General features: G+C 35.2%; 1 long non-coding RNA gene across 1 annotated transcript in view; it reads left to right on the top strand.

Annotated features, from left to right (window-relative positions):
- The first annotated feature begins 842 nt into the window (after positions 1-842).
- LOC130541489 (uncharacterized) overlaps positions 843-20,753 on the top strand; it is a 69,173-nt gene continuing 49,262 nt past the window's right edge. The window contains exon 1 of the long non-coding RNA XR_008955544.2: positions 843-896. This is a non-coding gene — a long non-coding RNA (uncharacterized LOC130541489). The remainder of the gene's footprint in view (positions 897-20,753) is intronic.

The raw sequence follows: 20,753 nt of genomic DNA, 5'->3' as shown, positions 1-20,753 counted from the left end.
GTATTTTTTATTTTTTTATATTTATATTATATAAGAGAATGAATTTTAATTATTTGATTCAACATTGTATTTTTTTTAAATCTAGCTGAAGACCTGGCACATGCATGGAAGCTGATGAGTATTTATTTACTGAATTAGACATTAAATAAATCGGTGCATATTTTGTGGTCACTCTTTCTACATAACAAGGATTTGATGGTTAATATCTGCATGTAATGTGAAAGACATTGTAAATCTACTTATGTATATGTATATATATATGTATAAATATATATATATAATTGATTTGATCAATTTATTGGTCTTCCTATCTGTCTATATCTATGCCCTATATTTATGCTTAAATTGCTCAGCAATTTTAAGTGAGGTGCCCCTGTATAAGTGATTTCTTCTCAAGTTCCTGTTATTTCTTTAAGTTCTCTCCCCAGTCCTAAACAACTACAAAACTTCCTAAGAAGATAAAGTTGAAGAAATAGTTCACAGCAACATTCTAATTTAACTCTATTCATATATCCTAGGTGGCACAACAAGAGATTGAAAAAATCTGCGCAGATTGTTTTACATACCTCAATAGAGCCTTTTATATAATTCTGAGTGACTAATTTCTTTCAGCCTGTTTAGACAGGATTAGATCGAACTGAGAATCTCTCCTAACATAATTACGTGATTATCTTGGGATTCTTCTTTTGTTGCTCATCTTGATACATCACATCAGTTGGAAGAGAAAATCTGTCGAATTATACATGTCGAGTTCTAGAATTTTGTGAATGTAAGCACACAGTCTTTGAGATGTAAGAACTTTATGACATAATTATGAAGATAAACATTGATCCTCACATCTGCTCTGTCAAACTAGGCGTAAGTGGTTCACAGTCTGTACCACAGCTAAATTTAAAGTGAGTGATCATTTTGATAAATATTGTGACTGACATTTATATGGTCTAGAAAATATCTGACTGACTTTTATAAACCAGATCTATGAGTTGAGAATGGGAACACTGTTAGGCCCAGCACGCATTGTGTCTCACGCTTGTAATCCCAGCACTCTGGGAGGCCGAGAAGGGTGGATCATATTAAGTCAGGAGTTTGAGACCAGTCTGGCCAACATCGTGAAACCCCGCCTCTACTTAAAAAAATGCAAAAATTAGTCAGGTGTGGTGGCACGTGCCAGTAGTCTTAGCTACTTGGGAGGCTGAGGCACGAGAATCGCTTGAACCTGGGAGACGGAGGTTGCAGTGAGCTGAGATGGAGCCATTGCACTCCAGCCTGGGTGACAGACCAAGACTCTGCCTAATAAAATAAAGTAAAATATAAAGAATGGCAACATTGTTGACCAGTGAAACTTAAAGAAACAGTCCCAGAAAAAGTTATTTTAAATTTAATTTACCAAGTCCTTGGAATGTATGTTTTTCTTAGTGAGCTAAGGAAAGAAATTTGATAATTTTACAAGAATTATCTAGAGATTATTTCTCATTTATTGAAGTTTTCAAAACTAGTTCAGAATACTCTTACATCAGGAATTATCTTTTAACAAGATAAGTAGAATTCTCATGACATTAAGTGTAGCTTAAGTTAATGGTCATTTATAATTTAGAATGTCATCTATGTCAATAAAAGTAATAAATAACTGCATGAGTATTGTAAAATGAGATAAAATATCTGGATTTTTCAGTTTATTTCTCTTATAATGTATTCAGACAAAGAACTGTGGCCTGAGATATTTCCTATAGAAGTACAATAATTTTTTTACTTAGTTTGTTTTTTAAAATTCTTTCAATTGAATATTTGTTTTGAGCTTATGTCAATTTCAATTAAGCTATTTTTATAAAGTAAGTAGATTTGGGTGGCACTTCCTCTTTGATAGGCAGCTCTATTCTTGAAAAATCTCTCTATTCTTTCCTACATTGAAAATTAGAATGTTGGTTAAGTAAATGACAATGAGGTAGATAATTGAAAAGTATATTCATTTCATAGAAATAGAAACATCATTTTTATTAGGCACTGTGTAAAACCAAAGTACACCCCAAACTTCTAATATATTTGGTTTCAGAATATTTATAACTCTTTTTATTTACCTTGTGTGGCAGACATGTAAGTAATAGTGTGGCAGCAACTATTAATGTTTTCCAGCGTAATTTATTTTTCTTTAGTAAGACTGAGAAGTTGGGTGAAGTAACTGGTAGTGATTAAAGAGAGCTGTGAACTCAAAGAATCTATTGATGAAAGAGTTGTTGAGATATTTCGAGGGAAAAGAAGACCAAATAATTCTGGTAAAGTAAAATTATAGGAATATCTGTAGGGAACTGTGGGGTAAAATAAGATGTTAGAGTTATGTTAAAAAAAAAAAAAAAAAGCCAGTAAGGGTATGTTTAGTAGATATATGGATAATTCAGGAAAACGAAATCCTAAACTAAAGATATTCTGGAAAGTTCAGGAAAATCAGCTTATAATCAAAGTACCAATGAAGATACAGAGAATATTCAGCAGAAGATACTGTGGGAGAAGGGTGGTGTGTCTTTGTGTGTGTGTGTGTGTGTGTGTGCTTATATGTGTGTGTGTGTAAGTTTAAATTCTATGTATCTTTAGCCATCATGAGTGGGCATTAGTAGAGATATTATCAGTGAATAACTTACTACTCTCTGCCCACCCACTTCTTTGGAATTTTTTTAAAGAACCTATAGGTCTAGCCAGGCGCGGTGGCTCACGCCTGTAATCCCAGCAGTTTGGGAGGCCAAGGCGGGCGGATCACGAGGTCAGGAGATCGAGACCATCCTGGCTAACACGGTGAAACCCCGTCTGTACTAAAAGAATACAAAAAATTAGCCGGGCGTGGTGGCGAGCTACTCAGGAGGCTGAGGCAGGAGAATGGCGTGCACCCGGGAGGCGGAGCTTGCAGTGAGCCGAGATCCCACCACTGCACTCCAACCTGGGCGACAGAGCGAGACTCCGTCTCAAAAAAATAAATAAATAAAAACAAAAAAAAGAACCTATAAGTCTACATATTTTTTATACCGGCTAACTGTGACCAGATGACACAGCCTGGACACCAAAACATAAAAGTCTTCTATAAGATTTCTAAAAGTATACTCATGAGTTCTAGAAATAAGTCTATTATCTTCTGTAGTCAGTATTGGATACTTGAAATAAATATATATTTTTAATTTTGTTATTATAGAGTCTTCAAATGCTTTAGCATCTCTCTTTTGCAAGTCTGGTTTAGTATAGAGTCCTTAATCAGTTTTTCCCTAATTGGACTGCTAAGAAAATCACCTAGAGACTTTTAAAAAGTACAGATTTTGTCTCACATCTTTTGCTATCACTATCAGAATCTTCAGGGTGCATGTTTTAAAATTACAATTTTGAAAAATACCCCAAAAGATAGGTGACAGGGAAATAAAAACTTGAGAACTCAATTCACTATGCCAAAGAAAAATAATAATAATAAGCTGAAAGCTGAGTCATGCAAGAAACTACCTTTCCTGCTGTTCTTAAGCAGACAGCTACAGATGAAAGGTAAAATATCTCCATAGGCAGCTATGCCATGTTCACATGATCTTATGTAAAGTGCCAATTTACTGAGAACAAGACAAAAATATAATTGATTATTCTCCTACCTGCTCCTTTTGTCTTACAACATGTGGATTACCGTACCCTCTCTTTCCCCTCCAGATTACTTTTCCCCTTTAAATACTGGAGTCCTCAAAATCATCTTTGGAGAAATGCACAGACCAGGGACTGTTTCTGTGATTGCATGTTTATTTCTTCGAGGCATATCCTTAACCTTGGCCAAATAAACTTCAAAACTGATTGAGACTTGTCTCAGATACTTTCTGTTTTACACATATTTACTTAGAGTAGTAATGAAACTAGCATTTTACATGAGATATTGAAGGCATAAGAATTTAAATCAAATGTTTCTTAGAAAGTGATAAGTATCAGCTTGTTTTCTTTTTTAAACCAAAAAATGGAATTCAGAAAATTGTAAAGGTCATATGAATAGCTGACTAGCCCATGAACAAATCAGTTTAGCATACACATTAATATCCAAATAGTGACTTAGTTGTAAATTTTATATTTGCTTAAGTTGGGTTCTTGCTACATAACTCAAATAAAATGATTTCTGTAGATGCTGTCATATTTGCTGTTTGGGCAATTTAGTTGTTCCAGCCTTCAGGCTTCAGGGTGTCTGAGGTGACCATGAGCTGAAGTGGTCCGCCAGCACAGCACGGCTTGTCTATGCAAACATGGTCAAAGCACTTTTTAAAGCAGGTTCCTGGTCTCATTCCTCCTGACAAGGGCAAGACCTCCCAACCAGGGTCTCCAGCCACCTCCTACAGTGCATTTGAGCCAGCAATATGTCCGTACCTCCCTGTGACAGAGCTCCTAGAAGACGGGGCAGACTGCCATCTTTGCTGCTTCGCAGGCTTCACTGGTGATACCTGCAGGTACAGGAAAATCTGAGGTGACTAGGCATTGAAGCGGAACCCCAGCATACCACAGCAACCCTACAGAAAAATGCACAGACTGTTAAAGGAAGAAAAACATACAAAAGTCAACAAAAGTCAGCAACTTCAAATGCTGAAGTTAAATAAGCCCACCAAGATGAGAAAGAATCAGCACAAGAATGCTGAAAACTCAAAAAGCAAGAGTAACCTCTTTCCTCCAAATGACTGCATCACCTCTCCAGCAAGGGTTTGGAACCAGGCTGAGGCTGAGGCAGTTAAACTGACAGAATTAGAATTCAGAATTTGGATAGAAATGAAGTACACTGAGCTAAAGGAGTACACTGCAAACCAATGCAAGAAAGCTAAAAGTCATAATAAAACATTGCAGGAGCTGTCAGACAAAATAGTCAATAGAGAAAAGAGTGTAACCAACCTGATAGAGCTCAAAAACACACTACATAATTTCATAATGTGAATACAAGTATTAATAGCAGAAGAGACCAAGTGGAGAAAAGAATCACTGAGCTTGAAGTCTAGATTTCTGAAATAAGACAATGAGACAAAAACAGGAAAAAAAAAAAAAAAAGGAAAGGAATGAACAAAACCTCCACAAAATATGGGATTATGTAATGAGACCAAATCTGTGACTGACTGTGTTCCTGAATGATATGGGGACATTGGAAACAATTTGGAAAACATATTTTAGGATATCATTTATGAGAACTTCCCAAACCTAGTTACGAAGACAAACATTCAAATTCAGGAAATGCAAAACACTCCAGTAAGGTACACCATGAGAAAAACATCCCCAAGACACATAATTATAAGATTCCTCAAAGTCAAAATGAAAGAAAAAATGTTAAAGGCAACTAGAGAGAAAGGCCAGGCCACCTACAAAGGGAAGCACATCAGACTAACAGCGAATCTCTCAGCTGAAACCCCACAAGCAAGAAGAGATTAGGGGCCAATATTCAACATTTTATAAAGAAAAGAATTCCAACCAAAAATTTCAAATCCAGCCAAACCAAGCTTTATAAGCAAAGAAGAAATAAGTTCTTTATCAGACAAGCAAATTCTGAGGGAATTTCTTACCACCAGACGTGCCTTAAAAGAGCTCCTGAAACAAGGATTAAATGTGGAAAGGAAAGACTATTACTAACCACTACAAAAACACACTGAAGTATACAGACCAGTGACATTATAAAGCAACCACATAAACTAAGTTTGCAAAATAACCAGCCAACATCATGGTAACAGAATCAAATCCACACATATCAACACTAACTTTAAATGTAAAAGCGCTAAAAGCCCCAGCTAAAATACAGAGTGACAAGCTGGATAAAGAACCAAGGCCTTGTTATGCTGTCTTTAAGAGACCCAACTCATATACAATGAACAGATAGGCTCAAAATACAGGGTTGGAGGAAAATTTACCAAGACAATAGAAAACATAAAAAAGATGGGGTTGCAATCTTAGTTTCTGACAAAAAAGACTTTAAACCACCAAAGATCAAAAAAGACAAAAAGGGGCATTACGTAATGGTAAAAGGTTCAATTCAACAAGAAGCGCTAACTATCTTAAATATATATGTACCCAACATAGTAGGACGCAGATTTATAAAGCAAGTTGTTAGAGACCTTCAAAGAGACTTAGACTCCCACTCGATAATAGTGGGAGATTTTAGTACCCCACTGACAATATTAGACAGGTCATTGAAACAGAAAATTAGCAAAAATATTCAAGACCTGAACTCAGCACTTGATCAAATGGACCTGTTAGATAACTACAGAACTCTTCACTCAAAAGCAACAGCATATACACTCTTCTCATTGTCACATGGCACTTACTCTAAAATTAATTATGTAATTGGAAATAAAACACTCCTGAGAAAATGAAAAATAACTGAAATCATAACAAAGAACCTCTCAAACCACAGCACAATCAAATTAAAAATCAAGACTAAGAAATTCACTCAAAACCATACAATTACACGGAAATCGAATGACTTCTAAATGACTTTTGGGTAAATAATGATATTAAGACATATATTCGGAAGTTCTTTGAAACTAATGAGAACAAAGATAAAACATAGCAGAAGCTCTGGGACCCAGCTAAGGCAATGTTTATATAAAAGGTTATAGCACTAAATGCCCATAACAAAAAGTCAGAAATATCTTAAGTCAACACACTAACATCATAACCAAAAGGACTAGAAAACCAAGAGCAAACAAATCCCAAAGCTAGTAGAAGATAGGAAATGACTAAAATTAGAGCTGAATTGAAGGAATTGGAGACAGAAAAAAAAAAAAAAAACATTCAAAAGATGAACTAATTCAGGAGTTGGTTTTATTTTAAAAAAATAATAAAAAGATAGACTCTAGCTAGACTAATAAAGAAAAAAGAGAGAGAAAATTGAAAAAAACACACAGTTAGAAACAATGAGGATATTGCCACTGACCCCACAGAACTACAAACAAAACTCAGAGATTACGAACACCTCTATGCACATAAACTAGAAAATATAGAAGAAATAAATAAATTCCTAGTCACATACACTTTCCCACAATTGAACCAGCAAGGAATTGAATCTCTAAATAGACCAATAATGAGTTCTGAAATAGAGTCAGTAATAAATAGCCTACTAACTAAAAAAAGCACAGGACCAGATGGATTCATAGTTGATTCTACCAGATGAACAAAGAAGAGCTGGTACCATTCCTGATGAAACTATTTCAAAAATTCAAGGAGGAGGGACTTTTTTCCTATCAGAATCTTCAGGGTGCATGTTTTAAAATTACAATTTTGAAAAATACCCCAAAAGATAGGTGACAGGGAAATACAAACTTGAGAACTCAATTCACTATGCCAAAGAAAAATAATAATAATAAGCTGAAAGCTGAACCATGCAAGAAATTACTGTGCTTCTGTTCTTAAGCAGACAGCTACAGATGAAAGGTAAAATATCTCCATAGGCAGCTATGCCATGTTCACATGCTCTTATATAAAGTGCCAATTTGCTGAGAACAAGACAAAAATATAATTGATTATTCTCCTACCTGCTCCTTTTCTCTTACAACATGTGGATTACCATACCCTCTCTCTTTCCCCTCCTGATTACTTTTGAAATTGAGTCAGTAATAAATAGCCTACTAACTAACTGGTATCAGCATTATCCTGATACCAAAACCTGGCTGATACAACAACAACAAAAAAGAAAATTTTAGGCCAATATTCTTGATGAACATCAATGTCAAAATCCTCAATAAAATACTGGCAAATCAAATCCAGCAGCACATTAAACAGCTAATCCTCCACAATCCAGTAAGTTTTACCCCTGGGATTCCATGTTGGTTCAAAATATGCAAATTCATAAATGTGGTTATTCACATAAACATAAATAAAGGCAAAAACCTCATAATTATCTCAATATATTTAGAAAAATATTTCAATAAAACTCAACATCAACTTACGTTAAAATCTCTCAATAAACTAGGTATTGAAGGAACATACCTCCAAATAATAACAGCCATCTATGACAAACCCACAGTCAACACCGTAATGAATGGGTGAAAGCTGGAAGCATTCCCCTTGAAAACTGGCATAAGACAAGGATGCCCTCTTCCACCACTTCTGTTAAAGATAGTATTGGAAGTTCTGGCCAGAGCAATCAGGCAAAGGGAAGAAAGAAAGAGAAAAAGCAAGAAAGCAGGAAAGCGGGAAAGCAGGAAAGCAGGAAAGAAAGAAAGAAAGAAAGAAAGAAAGAAAGAAAGAAAGAAAGAAAGAAAGAAAGAAAGAAAGAAAGAAAGAAAGAAAGAAAGAAAGAAAGGAAGAAAGAAAGAAAGAGAAAAAAGAAAGAGAAAGAAAGGAAAGAAAAGAAAGGAAGGAAAGAGAGAAGGGAGAGTGAGAAAGAAAGAAGAAAAGAAAGAAAGAGAGAAAGAAAGGGAGAAAAGGAGGAAGGAAGGAAAGAATGAAGAAAGAAAGAAAGAAAGAAAGAAAGAGAAATAATTCAAATAGGAAAAGAGACAGTCAAGCTATCCTTCTTTGCAGATGACATAAACTTATATCTAGAAACTCCATAGTCTCAGCCCAATATCTTCTTAAGCTGATAAACAACTTCAGCAACAACTCAAGATACAAAATCAATGTGCAAAAATCACTAACATTTCTATACACCAACAATAGTCAAGCTGTGAGCCAAATCACAAACGAACTCTCATGCACAATTACCACACACACAAAAAATAAATGAATAAATAAACACCTAGGAATACAGCTAACAAGGGAACTGAAAGATCTCCACAAGGAGAACAAACCACCACTCAAAGAAATCAGAGCTGACACAAACAAATTGAAAAACATTTTATGCTTATTGGTAGGAAGAATCAATATCATTAAAATGGCCACAATATGCAAAACAATTTATAGATTCAATGCTACTCCCATTAAACTACCACTGACATTCTTCACAGAACTAGGAAAAAAAATTTAAATTCATATGGAACACAAAAAGAGTCTAAACAGCCAGTGCAATCTTAAGCAAAACACAAATTTGGAGGCATCATGCTATCTGGCTTCAAACTATACTACAGGGCTACAGTAACCAAACATCATGGTACTGGTACAGAAACAGACACATGGACCGATGGAACAGAATAGAGAACCCAGAAGTAAAACTGCACACTTACAAATAACTGATCTTCAAAAAACCTGGCAAAAACAAGCAATGGGGAAACAATTGCCTATTCAATAAATGGTGCTGGGATAACTGGCTAGCCACATGCAGAAAACTGAAACTGGACCCCTTCCTTACATCATATACAAAAATTAACTCAAGATGGATTAAACACTTAAATGTAAAACTCAAAACTATAAAAAGCCTGGAAAACAACTTAGACAATCCCATTTAGGACATAAAAGCACAGGGAAAGATTTCATGATGAAGATGTCAAAAGCAATATTAACAAAAGCAAAAATTGACAAATAGGATCTAATTGAACTAAAGAGCTTCTGCACAGCAAAATAAACTATCAACGGAGTAAACAGACAACCTACAGAATGGTAGAAAGTTTGGCAAACTATGCATCTGACTAAGGTGAAATATTCAGCATTTTTAATGAACTTAAATTTACAAGAAAAAAAAACCCCATTAAAAAGTGGGCAAAGGACGTGAACAAATACTCTTCAAAAAAAGACATACATGTGGCCAACAAGAATATGAAAGAAAGCTCATCACCGATCCTTAGAGAAATGGAAATCAAAACTACAATGAAATACCATCTCACGCCAGTCAGAATGGCTATTATCAAAAAGTTAAAAAATGACAGATGCTGGCGAAGTTCTGGAGAAAAGGGTCACTTACACACTGCTGGTGGGAGTGTTAATTAGTTCAACCATTGTGGAAGACCTGGGCAATTCCTCAAAGACCTAAAGACAGCCATACCATTCGACCCAGCAATCTCATTACTGGGTATGTACCCAAATGAATATAAGTCATTCTATTATAAAGAAACATGAATGCGTATGTTCAGTGCAGCACTATTCCCAATAGCAAAGACTTGGAATCAACCCAAATGCCCATCAGTGATAGACTGGATTAAAAAAATGTGGTACATATATACCATGGAATACCAAGTAAAAAAAAAAGTGTACCTGACACATCATAAGCACTATGTAAAGTGCTTATTAAATAAAGATTAAGACTATGTTCAAAAAAAACTTAGAATATTTAGATAAAACTACAGATGTTTTACATTACCTCGTAATCACATCAAGCCTCTTGTCAAGGAAGTTGTAAAGCTAATGATGGGGACCTATTTGTAAAGAATTTGTGATTTATTTATTTCAGAACTTGCTGCAGTAGCTGATATATTTATCACAGTGTAGACTTCAGAATGATGTTATTTAAAATGTCATGGTTAAAAATGGAAGTTTATGTTTTTTTATTGTGGTTAAATTCTGTTAATTTTTTTCTTATGTTGATACTTGTATTAAAATATTTTAAATTTTTATCAAAGGTACTTTAGCTGAAGTTTTTACATTAGTATAAAAAACTGATAAATTACTTACAATTTTGTGTGATAGGTTTCTCTAGGTTTTAAGCTACCAGATGCTGAGCACCCATGTGTTATAATCACTAAAACATTCTTACGTGGCCCAGCATACGTGAAGAACAAATGGGTATATGACTGAATCCATTAAGGAACAGTTATAAGTTGGTTTCTATTTAAAACTCTGAAAAAGAGCAGTGGTCAGTAAACTATCGGAATGCTTTATTTTTTCTAGTCTCTGACATTAATTATATCAAATTAAAATAGTTTCTTGACAAGAGAGAATTAAAAGGATATTTTGCAAATATTATTCAATTTGTAATTGTCACACTTTAATCCAATTATTTACACATTAAAGTATAAATAATAATTGGCCTTATGCCAACCATAAAAATGAAAACAAAAACTGTCATATTTGTAAAGAAAAATCGTTTTTCAACTGTCTATGGCATAAAATATGCTGCCATTAATTGCTTCGTCTTTAATGTTAGTCTTGTCAACATAGTCCTTATTTGTTGTTTTTAGGATATTTTGTAAGTTGATGACTCCTGAGCCTGTTTGAACCATAAACCAGACTAGAATTCTATTAATCTAAAAAGGACACTCCTCAATTTCATACGAGTAGCATTCTTTCTTATTCTGATGAATACAAGTTTAAAAAATTCTAAGTGAGGAATCCAAAAGAGAAATACAGCAAGTAGTTTTTGCTAATTTTGTTATTACCTCTCATAATTCTAGGCACTTTCTTTAACATGAACTAAAGCATTGTATGTGTTCTGACATATTGACATTGCCTGGAAACCTACAAATGCAGGTTCTAACAGAGATATGCAAATGATGAATGAAGATGCCATTTGTTTTTTATCTGTTTTGGCATTTGAAGTCACCGGGTCACATTATATTTTGGGCACATGTAAGTGAGATTGCCCTCATATAAACATCACTGAATGGGAAATGAGATGGAGATAATGTAATAATCTTCACATCTCCCAAATGAAAAGATTTAATCAGTTATACAAAATTCTTAAAAACCGAAATATAATCTAATTTTGCTATGATAAATTGGCCCATTTCCATGGAAACATCTTCATCTTTGTGGAGAAAAAAAAAAAAACTTTTCATCTAAGCAGCTGGAGATAGAGATCGTTGTAATGGGCCACTAAGGATTTTAAAAATCAATGAGAAATGATTAATTCAGTAGAATCAGTACAATTTACCATCCTACTCTTCAAGTCAATCCTCACTTAGTCTCTGTTGCTATTTTACTGCTTGACTATATTTTTAACTCCTCTGGCAGAGTGTTCAGAGATAAGCTTGAGCTAAATTTTATCAAGTGTTGAAATCCATTGGTGCTTAAGATGATAAGCATTGCTACATTTGCATTATACAAGTTTGAAATGTTAATAGTTTTTGAAAATACATAAAGATAGAGTGCAAGCTGTAGTTTGGAATGTTTTCTCCAATTAGTCGGAAAAAAATTGTTTTCTTTTGTTTTGTATTCAGAGGCAGGGTTTCTTCTGTCACAGGCTAAAGTGGCATGATCATAGTTCACTGTAACCTCTAATTCCTGGGCTCAAGCAATCCTCCTGCATCAGGCTCCCAAGTAGCTGGGACTACAGGCATGTGCCACCATGCCCTGCTGATTTTTTAAATTTTTATTTATTAATTTATACAAGGTCTCACAATGTTTTCCAGGCTGGTCTTGAACTCCTGTCCTCAAGCAACCTACCCACCTCGGCCTCCCAAAATGCTAGAATTACAGGCAGGAGCCACTATACTCAGCCAGAAATCATGTTTTAAAATGAATATTTTGCTAACAGTTTTTTGGCTATATGGGTTCTCACCTTTTTTTCAATTTATATCCATTATATTCACTGGGAAACGAAAAGAAACATAAATATTGAAATACTGATATTTTTGTTGGACTTCAGGTTAGTAAATTTCCTGTGATTATGGACAGTGCTTTAAAGGCTTTACTTCCATTGTAAAATGAGGGAAATAATACATATCTCAAATTTATTATAGAGATGTAATAAAAGTCTATAAGCGATTTTTTTTACAATTTCCATTAACAAATTTATATTGCTATAAATGTATAGGAATGTTTTATCATCTCTTGATCAACACTGAAGCCCAAGAAAACTGGTGATATTTCTATGAAACTTTCAGAAGATGTGTCGAATCTAAATAAGCTATTGAATTGGCTTCTTCTTGGGTAGAATTGTCTTTCATTTGGGGGACCAGTTGAACGTCAATTATGTAATATCATGAGCATGCTACCATTTTAGCAGCAGATGGGCCATATCAGGGCAGGGGACAGAGAGTGTAACTGAAGACATCCACTAACAGTCAGTATCAACTTCCCAGCCTGTGAGTAACCTTGGAAGTAGCTCCTGCTCCAATCAAGGTTCTGACGACTGTAGCCTTGGATGATACTTTGTCTGAACTCTATGAGAGACCCTGAACCAAAATCACCTAGCTTAGTCATTCCAAAATTCTTGTCCCACAGACATTGTGAAGATAATACATTTTGTTTCAAATTATCTTTAAAAAGTAAATAAGCAAGTTGAAGATATACAGGAAGCATAAGGATTTGTAAAATTGGGGAAAAAAGTGGCAATAATATCAAAATTAGCTACTCTGGCCTTCAAATTTAAGATGAGTTAATAGGTTTGGGTTTATTATTAACCATATCCCTTGATTTTTTACTTCTCATCTCCCATCCAATCACCTCCAATTTTATTAGAGATGAGAGAAGAGGCTGTTGGTTTGAATTGCATAGAATGGGAAAATTGGGTTATTTATTATACTCATTCTTTTTCACGTTTTCCGAGGATCTTAAATTAGGTAGAATCACATTTAAATGCATTTTCTTGGGTTTATGGTTCTGCTGGAGTTGGCCCAAATTTGCTTTCTCTAAGGTCTCTATAGTATTTGGAACCATATGTGTTTCTAGATTACTGGTTAATATCTGGTTTTATGTGCCTCAGGATGAAATAATCTTATTATACATTCCTTACATTTGTTCTTCAGATTTGAGTACAGTGAAAGAATTTGCTCTCCAAAGTACTAAAATGCTGTGTTATCCAGGATCTGGGAAGGTTTTTCCATGAATAATGATCTAGAATGGTCACTGATACCTTGGTTACTAGCTGCCAAATGCTTTACAACATCTTTCTGCCTACCCATACCAGCTCTGTTCTCACCCCTTTATCTGGCCTCTGTATCTTTCTAGTATGGGACTCTCTTTTGAGCCTAGCTTCTAAGGTATACCTTAAGCAAGTAGTACACAACTTTACAGTGTTCTTACACAATTCTTCAGGACATTTTGCCACAAAAAAGGCACAGCTTATGAGCTATGAAGATAAATTGAGAAAAAGCTTCTTGAGGGATGGTTAGGTGGAATACTTTATAGTAATTTTGCAAATAATATTTTCTGTAAGCATCTAAAGGACTCATGGGGTGCTGAACTTTTTGTCTTTATTTGTTCCCCAACCTATGGCAGCCTTGTTCTCCTTAATGAAGATGTGTTAGAGGTTATAAGAGGTTAACCAGATAAACTGATTGTTGTGATAGATGCAGGAGGCAGATAAGGAGGGAGGGGTGGTCCTGGGAGAATCTCCAACCCATCCTACAAGTGTTTACATCAGATGCTTTTGTGCAGATAAGGGAACCTGCCCAGGGTTTTGTCTGCTCATGCCAGCAGCTGGGAGATTGGTTGGAGTTAATGGGAAGTTTGTGCCTTGTGAAGGGAGGAGGAGCCTGACCTCTTCAGCTCCTTTGTGATGACCTGGTATTCAATCTGTGAAGTGGGAGCCTGTTGGGACCCCTCTTTTTTCACTGAGAGCTTTCTTTTAATAAATTCTGCTCTCCTCACCTTTTAATATGTCCACGTGCCTAATCTTTCTTGGTCAAGTGACAAGAACTTGGTTTGATCTGAAATAAGGAGCAAATATCCCGCACCAGTAAAAAGCGACTGTCACTAAATAGGGAAACTAGTGTATCCCTTTTGGTCCATAAAGTACTGCTATTTTAATGTTAGCCATCTGTTGCTACTGTTTTGGTATTTTGATAAATGCTAGGACTAAAAATTAGTGTCTTAGTATATATTTTATTACAAGGAAAGGGTTAATGAGTATGAAAAACAATGACTTATAAATTATACCATAACTAAGTGTTAGAGACTTCATAGAATGCCCTACAAGGAAAATACGTCTTCTAAAAGGTCTTCCTGAGTGAAGAATAATACACTAACAATGGAATAGCAGATCATGAGAAATCATTTTAGGGGGCTATTTGGAGATGGAATACTCTACCAATTTTGCTGAATTGGCAACTCCCTTCTCTATTTTTAAAACGATCCCCATCATTACTATATTATGATTAAAGATAAATATGGACAACTGTTGTCAAATTATAGTCATTAGCATATTAACATATTTTTGTTTCTCAGCATGACATTTACAATTCTATTGTGACTTATTGTGGTAAATATATTTTTTAAAAAAACATGAATCTGGCTTCTACTTAAGATATGTAAGTATGGATAAATCACTTAACCTGCCTAACATGAAGTTTCTTTCTAAGTAAATGGCACCTCATTGGATATCTGATAAGATTAATTAATAAGACATACCTGAGATATTATAAATATTGTAGGTACATTATATTTATTATTGCCTTGCACATTTGAAAGTAAAGCCCATTTTTATACCTCCTAAAATGCATTCATATCTTTATAGTTTTTGTTTTCCTAAAAGAAAAGAAGAAATTCAAGTTCTTTCTTCAATGGTAAATATTTACAATTTTAACTCATCTTATAAAAGTAGGTGATTTTCTTTAGGTCACAAAGTGTCAATAAAAATTAATAACATTTAAGTAACACTTCTTAATATTGTATTTTTGCCTGTGTTGATTCATTAGATCTCATATTTTGTATTTGAAATATAAACCTTTTTGTGTGCAATTTTTGTAGTTCTTCCTTAATTAAAACTAGTAAAGTCTACAAAACAGGAATAAGTAAGTGTTCTCATTTTAGAAATATGGCCCTGTTACATGAAGTTTTGGGGGGCTATTGTTTTGAATGAAGCTCCTAAACTAGGATCCGGCTGAAGAGACCAAACTAGAATGGAGTAACTAATGCTAGGTGCCGTGAAATCAAACTGAATTCAGAAATTTGCCAGTTTTCCAAAAGCCGGAGACTCACAGCAACCAATCAGAAGGTGCCTCCAGTTTATCCAAACCAGCATGAAAGAATGTCCCTCTACTTTAACCTTATAAGGAAAGCAGCTTTGAAAAGATGAATCTGTTTCTTGTTTTCTATTTCTGCTTTGTTCAGCCCTTTTTTATTTGTAAAGCCAAAATCTTATGCTCAACTCATTGGAACACTCATTCTCTTTTATAAAACGAGATAGTGCTGGATTCTAGAGTTTCAAATAAAATCCAATTAGATCTTTAATCAAAATTTGTGGTAATTTTGTCTTTTGGCAACCCCATATACACACAACTGTTCATGTTTTCTGTTAAAAAAATAAAAAGTCAATCACCTTATCAGAATTTTACCCAAAGAGTATTCTTTAGGTGGCAGTATATTCTGTACAGGTGATCTAAAGCATTGTGTTTTCCTCTTCTCCGATTACCTGCTGAATATAATTGAAAAGAAATGCAGCTTAGAAGAAAGCAATAAAAAGTGGCAAAAATACATGTGTTACTTTTCATAGAATGCAATGTTTTATAAGTGTACTCTTATCCGGCAATGCCATTAAATATACTTCAATATCCTGGCTAGTACCTCATAATAAGAGAATCTGTTTTTATGATTACAACAAAAAATATTGTATAACACATTCCTTTCTCTGTTTCTAGAGGAACAAATCTTTATAAGAAAGATGTTATTTTGATAATTACTGTTTGGAATATAAATAATTTAAATATCTATTCTGTCCCTATTTTATAGCCCAATTGTCTACATACGAATACTTTGAACATGAATTTAAACATAATACAAAATGCTCCCAGACATAAGAAAATATGATATTGATGGTAAAAAAAACCTCTTTTTTTGGGGGGGGGTATTTCACTCTCTTTGAATATTGACTAATCTAAGCACAAATGCAAAAAAATACAGAAATATTTTTTAAAATTACAAAAAGTAAAATAAACAAGTAGGGAAAAAATAAGAGATGAGTAGAAGTTAAAGATAAAAGATGGGATTAATGCAGAGAATTCATAGAAACTGGAGATTGCAGATCACACTAGGGTAGATAAGAGTTAAATAAAATGGTGAAATGAAGTGGTTACTAAGAGGTTGAAAAGGAAATATTCTTTAAGCATCTGTAGAGACAGTATGAGGTGAGCTGAATCTCTTGTTTTTGCTTGCTAAAAGATGGCAGAGAACATTTGATATTTTTCATGGACATTTTGGTCAATAGTATATCTTCACAGTATTACTTCAGGAAAATGCTAATTTTCCTGCTCTTTGCCATAATATGATCTGAAGAAATATTGATTTGTCTTGAAATTCCATAAGACATCACAAAATTTACTACAGTAACATTGGGCAGACTGTATATGATAATCAGGAATGGGCACATATTTTAAATGAAAACTTGAAGGTAAGAGATTTTAAAATCCATACAAATTTATAGACCTGTCATCTCAGTAAATTTTCTGATGGTTCATTTCTCTGGAGCATATCAACATAGTCTGTTCATGGTGAAAAACAAGTTTCTATAGCTCACATGACCTGCCAGAAAAAACAAATTAGCATAGTGCCCGTAGTCGGCCTTTTTGGATTTTGGCGATACTACATCTGAGTGTGTTACTCTGACCAGTCTACAGAGTCACCAATAAGGCTTAAAGTTTCAAATGGAGACAGATCAAAAGAAGGTCTGCAGCATGTTCAGGATGTAGTAAAAAACCACTCTTCAACTTGGCCCTTATGATCCAGCTGATCTAATGAGAACTGAAATGTCCGTGGAAAATACAGATGCTCTCTGCAGTCTCTGGCAAGGACAAATAGATTCACAGCACTAACTGCTGTGAAGTTGGAGAAAATCTATGCCTTCATTTTCATAAAACAATTCTTTAAGTAAAGGATTTTAGTTTGAGTTTGTATCAAATTTCTCAAGCCATAAGGTTTTCCCTTTGCGCATGGACCAGCATATAGGTTGGGAAGCACACTCAATTCTTACTCTCAATTCTCCACCGGTTTTTACTTTCTTCCAGGCTCTCACTGGCATTCCCTACACTTGACATAGTTTTCCACCTGGGAAAATATATGTGGAGAATTACATAACCATACATCTGCCTCTAATTTCCAGGATTTTACTGTCACAAGAGTGACTTAACTTTCCCTTCGGCTTGACTAAACTTCAGCTTCTTCCTGATTCCAGGCTTTTGACCTCTTTTTCTCATAGAGTATTTATTTCAGAAAACTTTTCATTATAATTTTTTTTGTTCCTTTGAGATATAAATATTTTAAAAAGCCTCTTCCAGCTATTAAAACCCAGGATTGTCTTCTCAAAGACGTGGGGAGCTATCCTTTAAAAATGTAAACACCAAGGAAGATAATGCTCCTATATCCCAATTTCTGTGCAGGAATGGAAGCCTAATTTGGAGTAGGCACCTTGCTCCAAGTTGTAAATCTTCTTCATGTCATAAAGTTATGAGAAGTTTAGTTTTTCTTTTTACAAATTTAATTAGCAAACACAGATGGCCTACAATCTCCACATGCCAACTCATAAAATCTCTCTAACACTTTGTTTCAGCAGAGTTGAGTTCAGATTGAGTTTTGGCCTCTCTGTTGGTTATGGGCTGAATTGTAGTCTCCTCAAATTTATATGATAAAACCCTGACCTCCCAGAACCAAAGAATATGACGGTATTTGGAGATAAGGTCTTCAAAAATAATTAGGTTAAAATAAGGCCATTTCTGTGAGTCCTAACAAAATCTCACTATTGTCCTTACAAAGAGAGGACATTTGGATAGAAAAAGAGACACATGGGGAGCAGGAAAAACTGAAGACACAAGAAAGCAGCCACCTGCAAGCCAGGGAGAGATGCGTCAGAAAAAGTAAAACAAACCAACACCTTTATCTTGGATTTCTAGCCTCCAGACTGAGAAAATAAGTGCCTGTTCTTTAAGCCACCTTGTCTGTGATATCTTGGCATGGCAGCCCTAGCAAATTAACACACTCCCTCATTATAATGGCCTTGAATAGGGTCTGCCCTGCCTGTTTAACTTTGATAAAATTTTTGCTTTGACACCTGCTAGATTTCTTGCTGGATCACCTCTTGCTTTAACTAGGATCACAACTTCAAGCTAACAAAAGGATGGTTTTTCTCCATTTTTTTTTTCTACTTAAGACTTCATTTAATTTTCAGATTTGTGGTTTTACACCCATCCTCCCACTCCAAATTGAGAACACCTTCTTTTGTAATCGGGAGCAAGAATAGTCATACCCCAGGCATTGTGAGACCCTCATGGTGAGTCTGACAATACCTGCTCTCTGCCCTTCCATCCTCTCTCCCCTGTTTTTCAAGCAACAGTGAAACATGGGTCCACTGTTGCCTGTGCTACCCAGTCATCTACCCAGGCACAATACGGCAGTGTTTGATTTGCATGATGGGGACAAGAAAAGGGCAATCGAGCAAGATATAGGAAGCCAGGAGATGAGAATCCATCCCAAGAAGAATAGAGATAGTGGAAGCATATTCTTCATTTTCTTATTGCAGTTACTTACAAAGCAGAAATGAAGATACAATCAAGAATTTTAAAACAACAACCACAGAACATCAAGTCCCAACAATTAGGGAATCTGAGTTTATAGCCCCGTTAATAAAGGAGCTAAAAAGGACTTATTTAGGCAGATAGTGAGGGTACAGGAGTCCTCGGTAAAGTTTTTCTTTTAATAAAAAGCATCCCCCAAACTATTTCTTTTCTAACAGAAAGCAGCCTGAAAAGCCAAGCTGCAAGTATAGATAAACAAGCTGGAAGCTTGCAGAGGGGAATGCCAGCAGCTATACTAAAAGCCAGGTACACCCAATATGGTGACTCCCCTGCCCTTCTCTTGGTTGCCACCTGTGAGGGTGTCATGGGGCCAGCCAGGTAAACAACCCCATTTACCAAATAAAAGATTAAGGTGGGATGGCCAGTTTCTTCATGGACTATGTAAATGGCACACCTAGTCAAACCAATCCCTTGGGCCTTATGTAAATCAAACACCTTCTCCTCAAGCCTCCTTATATTACCTGCTGCTTCCAGCCATGAGTGGAGATTCCATTCCAAGCCCTCCTCCCTCTGCATAGGGGAGCTGTTCTCTTCTTTCCCAACTATTAAACTTTTCGCTTCTTAACCCACTCCATGGGCGTGTGTCCATGTAGTTAATTTTCTCACCGCCAAATGATGAATCTCAGGTATTTCCCCACACAACAAAGCCACTTCACTGTGTGATTACACCAGTCACAATGCTTTATCCTATTCTTCAATACTGACTTAGAGAGCATGGATTACTCTCTCTGATTTATGCTTAAGACAGTTGCTGAAACAAGAGTATCAGTTAATAATCTTACGTATTCCTAGAAAGATCTTGGCCCAGCAGATGTTATGGTGTGCACCTGTAGTCCTAGCTATTTGAGAGGTGGAAGGATGGCTTCAACCCAGGAGTTCTAGACTGCAGTGAACTATGATAGTGTCTGTGAATGGCCACTGCACTCCAGGATGAGCAACATAGTGAGACATCATCTCTAAAAAAAATTATTTTTTTTTAAATGAAAGACCATGTCCCATATACATGCAGTAGAAGTAGTGGTAGTGGTTATATGTTAGTAAAGTTTGAAAAGACTGTTGACAGGATTTTCTGGTAGATCAGATGGGGACCTGGGAGAAACAGAGAGTTCAAGAATATTTCTAAGGTCTTTGGTTAAAGTAGCTAGACAAAAAGAAGTTAGTAGTATTGAGAATTGGGATGGTTATGGAAAAAGCAAGTTTGGATAAAAAGTAGAAATCAAGAGATTTGTTTTGAACATTTTAAGACTGAGGTGTGTAAGAACTCAAGAGATGTTTTTGGATGTACGGACAATGAGGAAAGATGTGAATTAGGGAGTTGGGTATATACATTTGGAGTTCAGGAAAGATGGCTCAATTGAAAATATAAATATCTGTGACCTCAACATATAGATTGCATTTACATGTTTATAATTGATTGAGATCACCAAGAAAGTGCATGTTCAGAGGGAAAAGAACTTATCCAAAGAACAA

This window comes from Pan paniscus, chromosome 3 (genome assembly GCF_029289425.2).
Source record: "Pan paniscus chromosome 3, NHGRI_mPanPan1-v2.0_pri, whole genome shotgun sequence".
NCBI classification, from domain to species: Eukaryota; Metazoa; Chordata; class Mammalia; order Primates; family Hominidae; genus Pan; species Pan paniscus.
The sequence above is the reverse complement of the archived record's forward strand: the minus strand, read 5'-3'. Positions and strand labels throughout refer to the sequence as shown.